The following is a 14601-nucleotide window of genomic DNA, read 5'->3' as shown; positions in this document are numbered from 1 at the left end:
TTGTTCACAGCATGAGCGACCCGACCTCGATGATTGGATGCACACTTTCAATTAATGACTCAGTGACACAGAATCGGCAGAATGCATGTGATCACTTGTTTTGTTTTTTTAACTCTACACCCGAAGCAGTAAGGTATCATGTAAAAATATAATATGAAACAGTGATTGGTGTAGTTAGTGATGCTTTAAAAAAAAACAATATTTGTCGGATGAATGATTCGACTGGCAGGCAGAAGTGTTTGTACTTTGGTTCACTTTTATAAAGGCTTCACTCTTTTGGTCGAGCAACAATCCAGGTTACATCAGTTCTGCTTACCATGCATCTTGTAGTTTCTTGTCAGGGCTTCAGAGGGAGAAAGCACATCCATTTCAATCACTGTTCAATCCAGGGCATAGTGAAAAATAAAACCCCTTAAAATTTACAAACATGGATTACAGCAATTTTATGATGAAATTAAGTGGGATTTTCTTAGAGTTAGATTGTAGACAGTAGTATCAATGCAGCTTCTACAGCACTGAACGATGGCTGCAGAAGTGACTCCTTACATGTCTGACCTCAATGTCTGAAGTACCTGACCTTGAAACACGTTAATCTGCCTAATTTTTTATGCAAGATGCTGCAGAGTTGCGGGGGATAAGTGTGCAACGTGTGCCAGAAATCACACCTGCAGCGTTACATTATGTATAAACATGAGACAAAAATGCGTGAGACTTTTGCATTGAACCTGCATGAAGATGCCTGCATAGCTATCTCAGAGAATAGGAGATAAATGGTGACCTCTGAAATTGCTAGAGCAGATAAACAACTTTTTAGAACAAGATCTTCGAATGTTTGACTGGTTCTGGTCTTACACAACTCAAACTGCAAACAAATCAAACCTGGGAGTATTGTCCTGGAGATCTAAAACTGCCTGACTCATTAAGGTGCACAACCAGGTGGAGATAAAGAGTTCAAGTTGACCAACTATTAGTAAAAACAACTCCCCCATTAAGGCATAAAGACATATTTCCTTCCAATAATGACCATAAAGTGTCCTGCTAAAGCTTTCCTTCTTTGTTACAACAGTAAGCTTTACTCTGACACCCATAAAAAACATCATACAGACCAAGAAAGACCAGATCAAGGAGAAATATGTGAAAAGATGCTTTCCTGGTCCACTGTGTCATTTTATAGCACAATCAAGTGACTATTTTACTTTTAGTTGTCATAAAAATGCTGTATATGCCAAATATGACTTAAAAGACATTTGACTTTGTAAATTGAAACCTTGAAATTGGGTCTCTGTTTCTCTTTCTCTTCTGAAATGCTGCCTTCAAGATGTCATCACAACATGGCTCCTTAATTAACCCTTTAACAACATTTTTACCAGCGTTGCACTGAGATGTAGCTTCTATAACGAGTCCAGATGATGCTCAATTTCACCAGCTGTTTGCTAACTGCTGCTGGCTAGTCTGAAGGAGCTGAGTGGGGATGTAGAGGGGGGAGGGCGCTCTGCAAGACGGAAGCTAAAAAACTTTAAAACTCCAGCTCTGAGAAGGAGCTGTGTCTTGAAGGCGGAGCTATGTCCAACCCGGCGTTTTGCACAGTTCAATGATTGCCATAGAGACTAAAAGATTTCTCAAACATTCATGAAAGAATCAAGGCAACACTCCAGGTATGTTTCTGATGAGAGAATAACATGAGGCAAAAAGCCAATTTTACACTTTATTGCCCCTTCAAAGCAGGGTTAAGCTATAAATCAACATCCTAAACACATCACTGGTCATCGTCTGAAGATGACGTGACTAGAAACTCACTCATCCACCTAAACTACAGCAGCCAAGAAGCCCACGGTAGGATGTGCAGAAGTCCTCGGCTCAGGTGGGTAAATCTGTTGACAGAACAACAATTTCTTTGCAAAGTAATGCAGGGGAAACAGCACAGAAGAAGGTTTCCTAGTCAGCTCTGGTCTGAGCTGACTAGGAAAGCTAGTCAGTACGATCCATGTACGATCTTCTGCTGTACATGGAAAATGCTGAATGAAGAGAAAAACTAACACTGCACATCACCGTGAACACACCACACCAATAATTAAGATGCCTTTAGACAGAGAAAATGTCAAATAATAAAAGGAGCTGAGGACAGGACAACTCTGGTAAAAAAAAAAAAAAACCAGAGGCTGCAAAAGACGTGTCCATCAGTAAAATGACCCGAAATGAATGGTTGTGGTCAAAGCATAGTCATTTGTTAGAACGGCCCAGTCAAAGCCCAGACCTATTTTCAATTGAGAATTTGTAGGAAGGTCTATAATTCCAGGTTCACAGATGGTCTCTATCTAAAGTAAATTCGACTGAGGAGGTTTTACAATGAAAAACTGGGGAAACTTGAATCTCTGGACTTGTCAGGCTGTTAGATGTAGACCCTAAAAGACTTGCAGCTGACTCAGGCAGGCTGAATTCAAATACACTACTTTGCGTTGGTCCGTCACATAAAATCCAAATAACACACATTGTACTTTGTGGTTGCAGCTGAGGAAAATGTGCAAAAGTTCAGGTTTTTCTTTCTTCTTTCTCCGGCAATGAAAGGAACAAGAAACAGTTTGTAGGCACGTAAAAACCTGAATAAATCTGATATTTTAATTCACCTGCAAATAAAGTGGCGTCTTTAGTACTGATTATAAGAAACATGAATACTCCCCCATAATGGCTTCATTGTGCTGGGCTGCATTGATGCAGTCGTGTTGTGGGCCATGCTTCAGGGTGCGGCAGAGGTATTTCCCCCCATGCTGTATTGGCGGTGTGCCCGGGGTGGGGGCTGAGGTGAGGTCTGCTTTACTCTCAGACTAGTGTGTTAAAGTTCATGTCTGCAGTCTGCATGCCTGAGTGTCAAGAGAAGAGTGTCTTTGTCCACACAGAGATGTGTGTCTGTGCTCCCAGGTGCACATAAATGTCCATTTGTCTCTTTTAGGATCTCCCCTCTGCCACTGCTGCAAAGTTTGGGTTGCACAGAGACAGTTGTGCATTAGACTAGTGGTTTTAATTTGTTTTTTGTGTGTGTGTGCATGTGTGTGTTAACTTATGTGTCTCTTAACAGTCCTGTCATAGAACAAAATGTTTTACAACATCACAGATGGTGACTTATCTAATCTGTTGAGTAAGCTTCACACACCTTCACAGATCTATGCCTACAGGAGGGTTTCTGCTGACAGCGAGCAACAAACACGTTGGAATGAGGCCGCCGGAGGGGCCTGGTTTTTTCCTCCAGTCTTGCTCCACTAGGCAGGAACTCCCCCGGACACCAGAGCTCCCGACATCACTGATGTCAAGCCTGGTGCGCCGACGTCAGATGATGACAGAACCTTCTTTTGGAAAGTTTAGGATGGAGGGGGAATAGGAGAAACCAGAGGAAGAACCAGGCAAAGGATGAAAACAAATTTGCATATAAAACAAATTTTGTTATTCTACAGTTTGCAACATTTTCTTGCAGGAGCAATCCAGCCTCAGTTTTCCTCAACAACAAACAAACTGCGAAGAGGCTTTTTAAACTATAAACCAACATTTAAAGAAAATGTATCTGTGAGGATTTGAGTTTTTCAGTGTGTTTATTTTAGGTTCCTGTCTTTTGAGTCTCTGCGTTGTCATGTCTACCCTTTGATTGTTCCAAGTTGTGTCTCGCTCCCTGACTGCCCTCTTTTTTAATGTCTTTTTTAATGTCACCTGTGTTCCTCGGTCTTTGTCGGGTCCTCGTCTCGTTTGGCGTCTTGTCTGTCTTGTTCCTGTCACGTCTTGGTTTTTGCTACCAGTGCTACCAGTGGTGAGCCTTCGCCTTTCCGCTCAAGCTTTGCTGCCTGGACTTTGAGATTATTTGTGCATTCTTCACCATTAAACCGTCATCATTTCTCTCAGCAATTGGGTCCACTGCGCCTGCCTCACACCGAGTTTCATGACGGTATCCGCAATAAGAGTTCATCAAGTCATCACAAATGGTTTTTAACACTTTTACACCAATTTATGGCATGAATTCACTTAAATTTCACTTACATTTCTAATTAAGCAAAATAAGTCTTAACAGAAAAACAAATATTTTAAATATAAACTACATTAACTTGGCTCACACAACTCAACCATTTTATCTCATTGTATTATATTGACTTGTTTAGGGTTATTCCCCCAGTTTAAAGTCTCTTGTGGACTCAAACATTTATTTAGCTCCGTCCATCTGACCGTCAGCTCCAACCACCTTCACTGTCTCCGCTGAAGAATGGCATCCCCACAGCATGATGCCTCCACTGCCATGTTTCACCATGGGGACGGTGTGTTCAATGTGAAGTGGATTGTTTGTTTTTCTCCAAAGTATTGCGCAGCACGACGGCAGAAAAGTTAAACTGGTTAAAACAGTAAAAATGTGTTAACTGCATTTTTCCTGTCCATTCTCTTTATGCTCTATGAGCGCATGCTATTCACTATTTTGTATCATTTTACCCAGTACAATATACTTCTTCCCAACATTTGTGCTTTTTGCAAATCATTTTTGCTCTTTTACGTGCGCACGGTTGAAAAAAAGTCAGATAAATTAAGTTAAATTGACCATTTGCCAAACGCCCAACAGTGTTTTGAGAGCACACGGGATGCGAAGATGTGGTAATGAAGACAAAAAGGGACAAAAAGAGCAATGAAATGTCTAAATAAAGACTTTTACTGGTACATATGTGGTAATTCATGAAGACTGTGTAGTTAAGAGAAACAACACTTTCATGTAGTGGATGTAAAATAGGTGTTTAAGGTGTGGAAATAGGCATCTGTTGAGTTGAGAACACATCTGGGCAGCAGATGTGTCTGACATAAGAGAAAGAGTTGTTCATTTGGGCTCTATATGACGTACTGCAGCGAGTGCACACGTGCAGCGGGTAATGATCCGTCTTCACGTTTGAGCTTGACGTGAGACATAAACCCGCTAAGGCTGGGAGTGATCACAAAGAAAATTATTCTTTCTTCCTTTCAATTAAATCTGTGAATGCGAGTCACAAAGGGATCCGGACTGAAGACTAAGATGTGGATGAACTTGAAGCATCCTCTCCATCTTTGCCAAGCTGCACAGGATGAACAGACATTTATTGTCTGTGGTGGAAAAAATGTAGCAACTTTAACTGTTTTATTTATTATAATTAATGTCTTGTATGTTGTATTTTTGAACCCTGTACAACCCTGACATGACATCGCATTTTAGGTATGAAGCACCACATATTTAATTTGAGCTATTGGCCTGTTCTCCTCATTAGTCCAGATGTCTTTGTTCTGGCTGGTTGTAACAAAACCACAGCTCACAATGGGGGAAAACAAGATGTTCTGCTAAGCTGGAACATAATTAAAACATTTTATCATGCAAATATTAATAAACTCATATTTTAGTGTAAGCCAGTGGTGTCCAAAGTCAATCCTCAGAAGCTGGTATCCTGGAGATTTTAGTTTGTTCTCTGGTTCAACATACCTGAATCAAATAACGGTTCACTAGCAGGTCTCTGCAGAGATTTGACACGCTGAGGAGGCTTAGATAAATTTAATTTATTAGTTTATTTAAAACAGAGACTATCTGCGTCAATAAAAGATGCTTTGCCCCAGATTTAGCTCAAGCTAGTTTCCATCTGTCTGAGCAGGTGTTAATAAAACAGCCTAATGTCATAAAACATACATTGAAAGATCATACATACGTATAAAGTTGTAGAGTTACGATAATGTAGACTAATGAGACTAAATAAGAATGTATTTTTATCCATAATTCTTTGTCGTCAGCATTGATTCAAGAGGAAACAGGCCAAAAACACTCTGACTGTTTTAGTTCAAAAAGCTGAAATTTGTTCAATTTCTTCTTTGCTGTAACAATAGTTCTTAGCCATAATTTGTAAATGATCGGACATTATTTATTTATTGCCCTCTTATTTCCATTTTAAAAAAAACTTGCTTAAACTTCTCAACAGAAAATGGCATTGTGCCTTCAGCTCGTTTGGTTTTGTTCTTTGGTTTTGATACCTGAAGCTGCATTAGAGCTGCATTAGTGTGAACCACAATGTCACTCAAGGATCATAATCTATAATACAAACAGGATAATTTAAGACGGCTCAACCGTCTAACCCAGACCTCACTGGAGAGACTCTCTAGTTTAACACAGTTCAGTTTAATTAGACAGCAACTACACATATTGTCTCATAAAATTCAATTTATTCAATATTCTGCTCAAATCGATGCATTAAATCACAAACAGCCATACATTTACATTCAGATTCAGCCATTTTCATTCACTGTACCTCAATCAAATTCTGAAAACAGTGGGTGAAACGTGACGGATTTGTTTAAGGTGGGAATATTGAGTTGGGCTTTGTATAAACTGAACCCTAAAGTAACTTGTCAATAGTGACCTAAAACCCCATCTAGCCTGGATTCACAACTTTTAAATATCAGATGCATCCCTTGTTCTCAAATTAAGGACAATTTCATTTAAAATAAATAATTAGGGTGATATATTTTGTTTTTCTATTGCCGTTTTTCTAGTTTTTGTATAGATTTTATATTCCATGACTCCCACCCAAAAAACTCAAATACTTTGCTAGAAGAAGCGCAATGTACAGATGGCAGCAGTTTTTGATCCACACAGCTGCTGACCGCTTAGACGACTAAAAACAGAAATTATTTCACATCTGGACTTTCTGAGTCACCAGAAAGTCACAAAAGGTATAAAACAAAATTAAAAAAACACATAAGAAGACATTTAGGGGCAAACATTTTGTTTTTGTCACAAAAAATGCCTAAATAAAGATTTTACCAGCATGCAGCTGTCTAGACATGACTGATGACCACTTGGCCATGTGTTTCAGTGATCATGCATGCTGTTAGCAGTGAGGTCATGCCCAGCAGGTATAAACATTCACTAAGCTGCCCACAGCTGCTTCTTCCTATAGGTGCAGCAGCAACGTTTGCCATGAACATTTGAGAACAGGAGCCACTTTCTGCCCTGACGTGTGTCAGCTGGACTCAGCTGGACATGGACTGAGTTAAACCGGGCTACTAGGAAACATGAAAACATCGCAAACATCGGGAAAACATCATGAAAACGTCATGAAAGCGTCGAAGAAAACATAGTTCTATATGGCTAGTTGACGTAGAACCGCTTGCATAGTTGGAAAGATTTAACGTTTATTCCACCACTGAATCATTACGGCCACATTCATGCTTGTCGAGAACTTTATCCTCTCTGATTCTTCACCTGATTGCTGCACAACCGTCTCTTCACCTCATTTGCTCCTTGACCTTGAGCCCTAAACCCAAATCCTTCGACACACAGCGTTTGCTTCAGCCTGCTGCTACTTTAAACGTTTAGCCGTAACGACAGAGCCTGACATCAGACGGCTGGGACTAAATTCAAAGCTCGTCTGTGCACAATTTAACCGTCACTTTAACACATTTATGCACCGGCACGCTTTGTGACATAATACTTCTTGTTTTACCGCCAGACATGAACCAGTGTAGCTAAGAATAGGCTGGTGTAAAAAGCATATTGAGTTTTTCTCTACAGGCGGATAAAGCATATGTTAAAATAATTGACTTTTGCAATAGTTTGAAGATTTAACAAGGTACCATATTATGGTTTTATATAATTCACAGATGGGGATAAATTGGTTAGCAACCCTGAAAAAGATGTGTTAAAACTCAAAATAAATAAATCTTTTGGGACGGCGCTGTAGATCGCACTGAACGTTTCAGACAAATCAAACCTTTAAAGCATGCACATTTCTCAAATACCCAACAATACATTTAAAACCAACGCAACTCAAGTATCATTTAAATACATGTTTATTTTATTTTATTTTTTGAGTTGGTTTTTGCTGAGTGTCATTGAACTTTTCTGCTTCCCACATGTATTAAAATGGCAACTATTTCTTTTTGTCACCGACGCCGAGACCAAACACAGTGAACAGGATAAAATAAAAAACTGGTTTCCAAAGTTCACTGTTGGAGAGCTGCAGCCAAGAGAGAGAAATCTGGATCAACACGTCTCCATTACAACCAGTAGATCCTCCTTTCTGCATGCCAAGCAACTGCTTTTGAAAGAGTCTTTTCTGTCCTTCATCAAGTTGAAGTTTGATCAATTTTGCTTGGATAATGACAAATTGGTTCACCAGATATAATGAAATAAGGTCATTTAGGTCACTAAGACCTCAATACTGCAGAAAACCTGCATGGTCAGCGAGAAGTGGGGGTGATCTATGTAGAAATTGTGCAAAAAGGAATAAATGTAAACACAGAAAATAAACACAGAATATTTCAGCATTTAAAAAAAAACATCACTAATAACATCACCAATAAATCTGTATATCTCTGTGTTCATGTTTATAAAATTTAAAGAATTCAGATTTACGTATGCTCAGATAAAACAAAATAACGATTTAAATAACTTCTAACATTTTTTTAAATTTATAAAACCCCCAACAGATCAACAGGAACAGCTAATATTGCCTAAATTGAGCAGGATGCTCTCAAATTTATCTTCACTGGCTGAACATGAAACGGTCCAGATGATTTTCTGCTCCTAATGACCAGAGGTCAACATTTGAGCTGTCATAAACTCACGGCTCGTTCACAGAGAGTTGTGCAAAACGTCAATATATGTGAACATTTATTAAATGACACAAAGGAAAACCTCGTCGCGAAATATGAAAATCAATAAATCAGTCAAGTTTAGTTGTGTAGCGCATTTCAGCAACAAGGGATTTCAAGGTGCTTTACATCATAAAAACACAAAAATACAAAGTTATTGAACACATAATCATCTCACCCTGGATGAAACGGTCTGCCATTGCACAAGCTTAGATGGGAAAGTGTCAGGGCCAGATCTGACCACAGGGCCTTTACAGGGTCTGAGAAATATAACTCTATACAGACAACGCTGCTGTTCATGCAGCAGAGCAGAGGAATATCTGTTTTCATCTCACTGGTAGGTTTGGATCGAATCCCTTCAGTCACCTGCTCTCTCTCTCAACTTCAGGTTTATTGACAGTTTCAGCTTTATCTGGGAGCGTTTTTCCTCGCTCTGTCTAAAGAGCATTGCTAACTGTAAGCTAACAGCTGAGATTAGATATGATGTACGATCCTGCTCACCACCACCACTGTTTACGTCCAGATGGATGTAAAGCCTTTTCTCTGGCTGCTGTTCAAACTCCAGCACCACCTGCAGCCCTAGTCTTGCACAACCACCATCCATGTCTTCTTAGAGCCACAGTTCCCACCAATGGTTCCTTTCAGCATCAGAGAGCACGGATCCAGCTACCTGTGAAGGCCTCTGACAAGACACCTTCAGTCCGTGAACCACGTCATCTGCCGACGTGGGTGGGGTTCCCCAGGACTCTGTTTTGGGCCCATTTCGTATTGTTGGCCCCCTACAAACCATTAATTAATTTCATATCTCCTAATACTTTTATGTTGAAAAAAGTGAGCTGTGAAGATCCTTTAAATCTGTCGTAATTAAATAAATCTCAAACAGCTCTGACCAAACATCAAGATGAATTAAGTCTTTCTTCCTGGTCTTTGAGGTAGCTGCATTATAATCTCAGCCAACATGCAAAAAACTATTTTTATTAAATTGTGACGGAATTTTGAGGATTTCGAAATAAATTTATAGCACAAAAGGATAAAAGTAGCTTGGTGTAAGACAGGATTAAGCCCTATTTGTCTGAGAGGACTTCCAGTAAAGTGTGATGGTGATACTGGAGACGTTTTGTGGGATTCTGGAATTAAAGCAAAAATGGTTCTTCACATAAAGACGATTTTATGAAGATAATCTAGAAAATGGCACAATAATGATAGCCTGCTTCACATACTTTTAGAAAAATAACAGTTTTCAATATTTAATTCACGTGATTATTCTCTGTGTTTCCACCCGGAGAGGAAAACTTTGAGACCAGACCACCCAGGACTTCTGGTTCTGGTCCAGACTGCGTCCTCAGAACCGACATGGAGGAGCAGCATTCAGCCGAAAAACACAGAGTCCTTTAAATGTAGGCTAAAGGCCCATCTGTTCACAGTTGCCATTGATTCACAATAACTGGAACATCGACCAGTATAGTTGATGTTTATTTAACGATGATGTTGATGGTGGTATTTAACAAAATGTGATGCTTTTTTCTCGTTGTTGTGTAAAGCGGTGTGAACTGCCATGCTGCTGAAATGTGCTGTAAAAAAGCTTGACTTGTATATGAAGGCGTCGCGCTTCCTGCTCTGCAGCGGTCCAGGAACCAAACACATACATGTGCTTTTTAAAAACATATTTACACGTATTAATTTGATCAATACTTTAAGCATTATGACCATTTTGAACTAAGGAAGACCCTCATTTTTAGTAAAATAAAAATAAATGTTTCTGTTGAGGAATAAATTAGGACGCCCACACATTTAGTCCAACTCACAGGCGTCTCACACTGTTTGTAAATGGATCAAATAAATTATTGTTTTCAAGGAGGTTTGTCCTGTTTACACCTCACAATAATTTAATTGTTATAGTTGAAGTAAACACAAACACCATGGCAACTTATGAATCTGGGAAAGGATTTAAAATCATTTATTTCACAGAACAGAAAGACATTAGGTTAGACATTATTTCAATGTTATTCGTCAAGGAAATAAGTTTTGCAGTTGTGCAAAGATTTTCCATCTTATAACTGATTTCATTGAATTTTAGGATATGTGACGAAAGTCTTGACTGCTGATATGGCAACAATGAAGGGCCATTAATGTTCTGTTTGGTGAAGCAAGAAGGATAAAAACAGTGAACTTTGGAGCCAGCCGTTTAATTGTGCTCACGTTTATTTTGTGTTTTTCTTAATATTATTAACGCCCATCCTGTTCTGAGCCTCTGTTTGTCATTGAGGTGAAAAGAGCACTAAATAAAGGCTAACTCTGGGTCGCAGTGTTGGGTCGGGTTGTTCCGGCAGTTCAGGGGAATCACTTTTCTGAGTAATCTCAATTCACTCCTGACCTGTTTTTTCTTCCAGCATTTGAACTTCCAGGTAAATGAAACCAAGGTTTGATCTAACTTCCTGTGTCTCCTTTGCTGAACTGCCTCATTGCAGTTTTCACTGAAACGCTTTACATTAAAAGATATTATGAATATTGTAATATGATTATTATAAAATAACATATTCAAAGTGAGCCACTTGTTAAGTTACTATCTTTTTACTCCTTTTGGATGAATACAGGATCATAACCTGTCCTATCTTGATCATACACACTTGTATCAGTGGAGAACTGGACATTAAACCATTATTTCTCAAAACAGCTCTAGTCAAAGGGTCGCCGTGACTTTCACAGTTCCTGAACCTGAACAATCCTGTCATAGTGGGGAAAAAAGAGCAGTGCATTTCCACGAATGTTCAGATCTTGAAAGCTGTAAAAAATAACAAAAGATGCTAAATTATCCAAAAAATGACTGTTTCCAAGCAATTAAAATCCAAAAATGAAGCTAGATAAATACTAGAAAGGGCACATAGTTTTAGCTGATCGTGCAAGAAACCCATAAATTATTATCCAACTCTTGCCAAAAAAACAACTATAAAAGCAAATTTTCCAAAAGGTCAGACTTTACCCAGCTGTAGTGAAGACAAGGGAGAAGTATCAAGCTAAAACAAAGCTATTTGGTTAGCTGGTTTTCCATACACAGCGAAGAATGTGTGGTAACCTGAGGAGCAGAAAAAATGGCACAGTGGAGCTGCTATGATTATGTAATGATAACAGCAGGCAGCTGCCACCTTTCAACACATTCAGAGAAGGATTAACCCCTGACCTCTGCAACATTCAGACGTCCAGATGTAATGAATTCTCCGCAGAGGCAACACTCGCAGCCGCCACTCGTTCGTCCGCCCCGTAAAATCCTGTGTGATGACTAAATGCTGCTGCTGCATGATGCAGTTCTGGCACGCTGAAGGGGCTTTGTTGCCACGTGGTAGCAATAAGTGAAATAAAGAAGAGCATGTCCTCATCTGCATCAGTGCTTTATTGGAGCGATTAATGTTCGAGTTGTAAAAGTAATCCGGTGAATACATCCTGTAATTAGCAAACCATATGGTGGCTGGTGGCATTTAAACGTTTGAAAGACAGGAAATCCCTACTCACGGCATAAAATCCTGATGTTTCCATTCATTAGTGATATTTCATGACCTTATTAAGTAGATGGAGTTTACATCCACTTGCTCAAGTCCAAACTGAGTGTCAGAATGGGGAAGAAAGGGAGTTTAGGTGACCCTGAGTCTGGCGCAGTTTTTGGCGTCTGGTTTCAAAATATTACAGACGTTCAAGCACAGCCGTCGCTCGGGTTTTAGAAGACGGTCCAGAAACAAGCAGAGAGCTGCAGTGGTGTGGATTAAAATACCTTGCTGGTGTCAGAGGTCGGAGGAGAATGAGCAGAGTGGTTTGAGATAAAGGAAAGCCAGCAGCGCCTCATATCAGCATCGCTGAGGGGTCAACATGATGAACCTTGAAGCAGATGAGCTACAGCAGCAGAAGACCACAACAGAGGCCCGTCCTGTTAGCTGAAAACAGGAAACCCAGGCTGCGGGTCACACAGGCTCACCAAAACTGGACAATAACGAACTGGAAAGACGTCGCTAACAAATGTGCAGCTAATCTGTGTGACGCTATCGTTATAGCAACAGATCGGACTTTTAAAGTGCTGTTTAGGAGACTCAAAGACGCTTTTTCTATCATGTCAATGCAGAACAAATTTCAGAGTGTGAATGCAAAAGGAGGTGATATCAAGTACTGGGATGGTGTTCCAAACAAAATGGCTTAAAGCTGCAACTAGTGATTATTTTAATAATCGATTAGCCTATCAATTATTCTGACAGTTAATGGAATAATCGTATAAAATATTGGCACATTCTGCAGATTTTTCGTTTAAGTCTTTTGCTGCAATATTAGAAATACATTGAAAGACGCAAATAAGCAAACAAATTCAATCTTCTGATTTTTTTAAAATAAGAAAAACATTTTATGTTATTACATTTGCTTAAAATGTAACAGAACAGCATTTCATTGTGGCAAAAATAATTCTAACATGAACATGAAGCTCTTCCTACCTGAATTAATATCTATGCAGTGCTGGACTAATTTTTTGAATTGACCGTTTAATAATTGGATGTCAAATAGGAGATTTTATTTAACAGAATTTGAACCCAGTGAAGCTGAAACTGAAGACATTTTAGTCAATGACCTTCATCACTTACAGATAAATTTTATTTTTATCTTCACTGCAAGATGTTTCTATTTTTTTACAGTTTTGACTTAATTACTGCTCTGTGTGTTGTTGTTTCAGCAATTTGCCTTTTTTTAAGTCTGTATACCTGTATTAATCAATCACTAAATTAGCTGAATATTATTCCAGTAATCAATTAATTTGATTAGTCGTTTCAGCCCTAATACCGATTAAGACGTCAGGACATTGTAAAAGTTGTTCTATACCAGAATCCAAAATGTGTCAACTCTTACATCATCAAGCGTGCAAAGACGCACAACGGATCCGACTGTGCCACTTGTAAAATAAAACAAAGGTGAGAGAAAATAAACAATCTGTTGCTTCAGAGATTTTAAAGGGGAAAACAGCAGCCAGATGTTAATAATGCTCCTGGTTGATTGAGTGAGGTGTGGCCACCAGAGAGGAGAGGCATCAGCAGCGACCGGCAGAGAGAGAGAGAGAGAGAGAGACCATCCCTGCCCATCAATCTGGGCACAAGGAAAGTAAAGTCTGCCGTTCAACATGGAGACAAATTATTCACAAGTGGAATAATTTCCACTTGTAAGACAGTGGTCAATGTTCCCGGAAAGTAAATTCAAACCATGAAATGCTCGTGGAAACGGCAAAAGCTCTAAAAGCTGCGTGTCAGACCTCATTTAGCAGTATCATCTGAATGGATCACAACTCGTGACTCATGACACTAAAGTGGAGATGTCTGGAGAAAACTAAATATTAAATCAGTGCAAACACTGCATACCGTTAAGTCTGGGGGCGGGAGGGGAAAATTTTGACTTTTTTAGAGGCAATTGGACGCAGGAGTCTTGCCGTCAACGGCAAGACCATGAAGTCATTCGTAAGCTGAAATATTCTTGGGCAAATATGACGCCCTGTTTCCTGCAGCTAATATCTGGCTGAAGCAGAAAATTATACGCCAAAATTGGTCCTATAAAAATTAAGAGACAAAATCTCACAGAACATTACTCCTTCAGGCTTTACAGCTGCTGAATGTTGTGCATCACTCTACTTAACCCACAGAAGTGCTTTAAACCAGAGGTCCCCAACCGTGGTCCCCAGGACCCTTGTCCTGCACGTTTTAGACGTTTCCCTGCTGCTGCACACCTGGCTTAAATGAATGGGCGATTAACAGGCTTCTGCAGCAATGAAGCCATGCTGAGGAGGTGATGCAATCGTTTGAATCAGCTGTGCTGGAGTGGGAAAACATCTAAAACATGCAGGACAGTAGTGGGTCCTGAGGACCAGGTCTGGGGACCGATGCTTTAGAGACGACCTATTATACTTCCTTGAACAGGTTAGGACTATGGGCTATGGCAGGGGTGGGCAATCCTGGT

Source organism: Gambusia affinis, linkage group LG07, assembly GCF_019740435.1.
Source record: "Gambusia affinis linkage group LG07, SWU_Gaff_1.0, whole genome shotgun sequence".
NCBI classification, from domain to species: Eukaryota; Metazoa; Chordata; class Actinopteri; order Cyprinodontiformes; family Poeciliidae; genus Gambusia; species Gambusia affinis.
Note: the sequence above shows the minus strand (reverse complement) of the source record.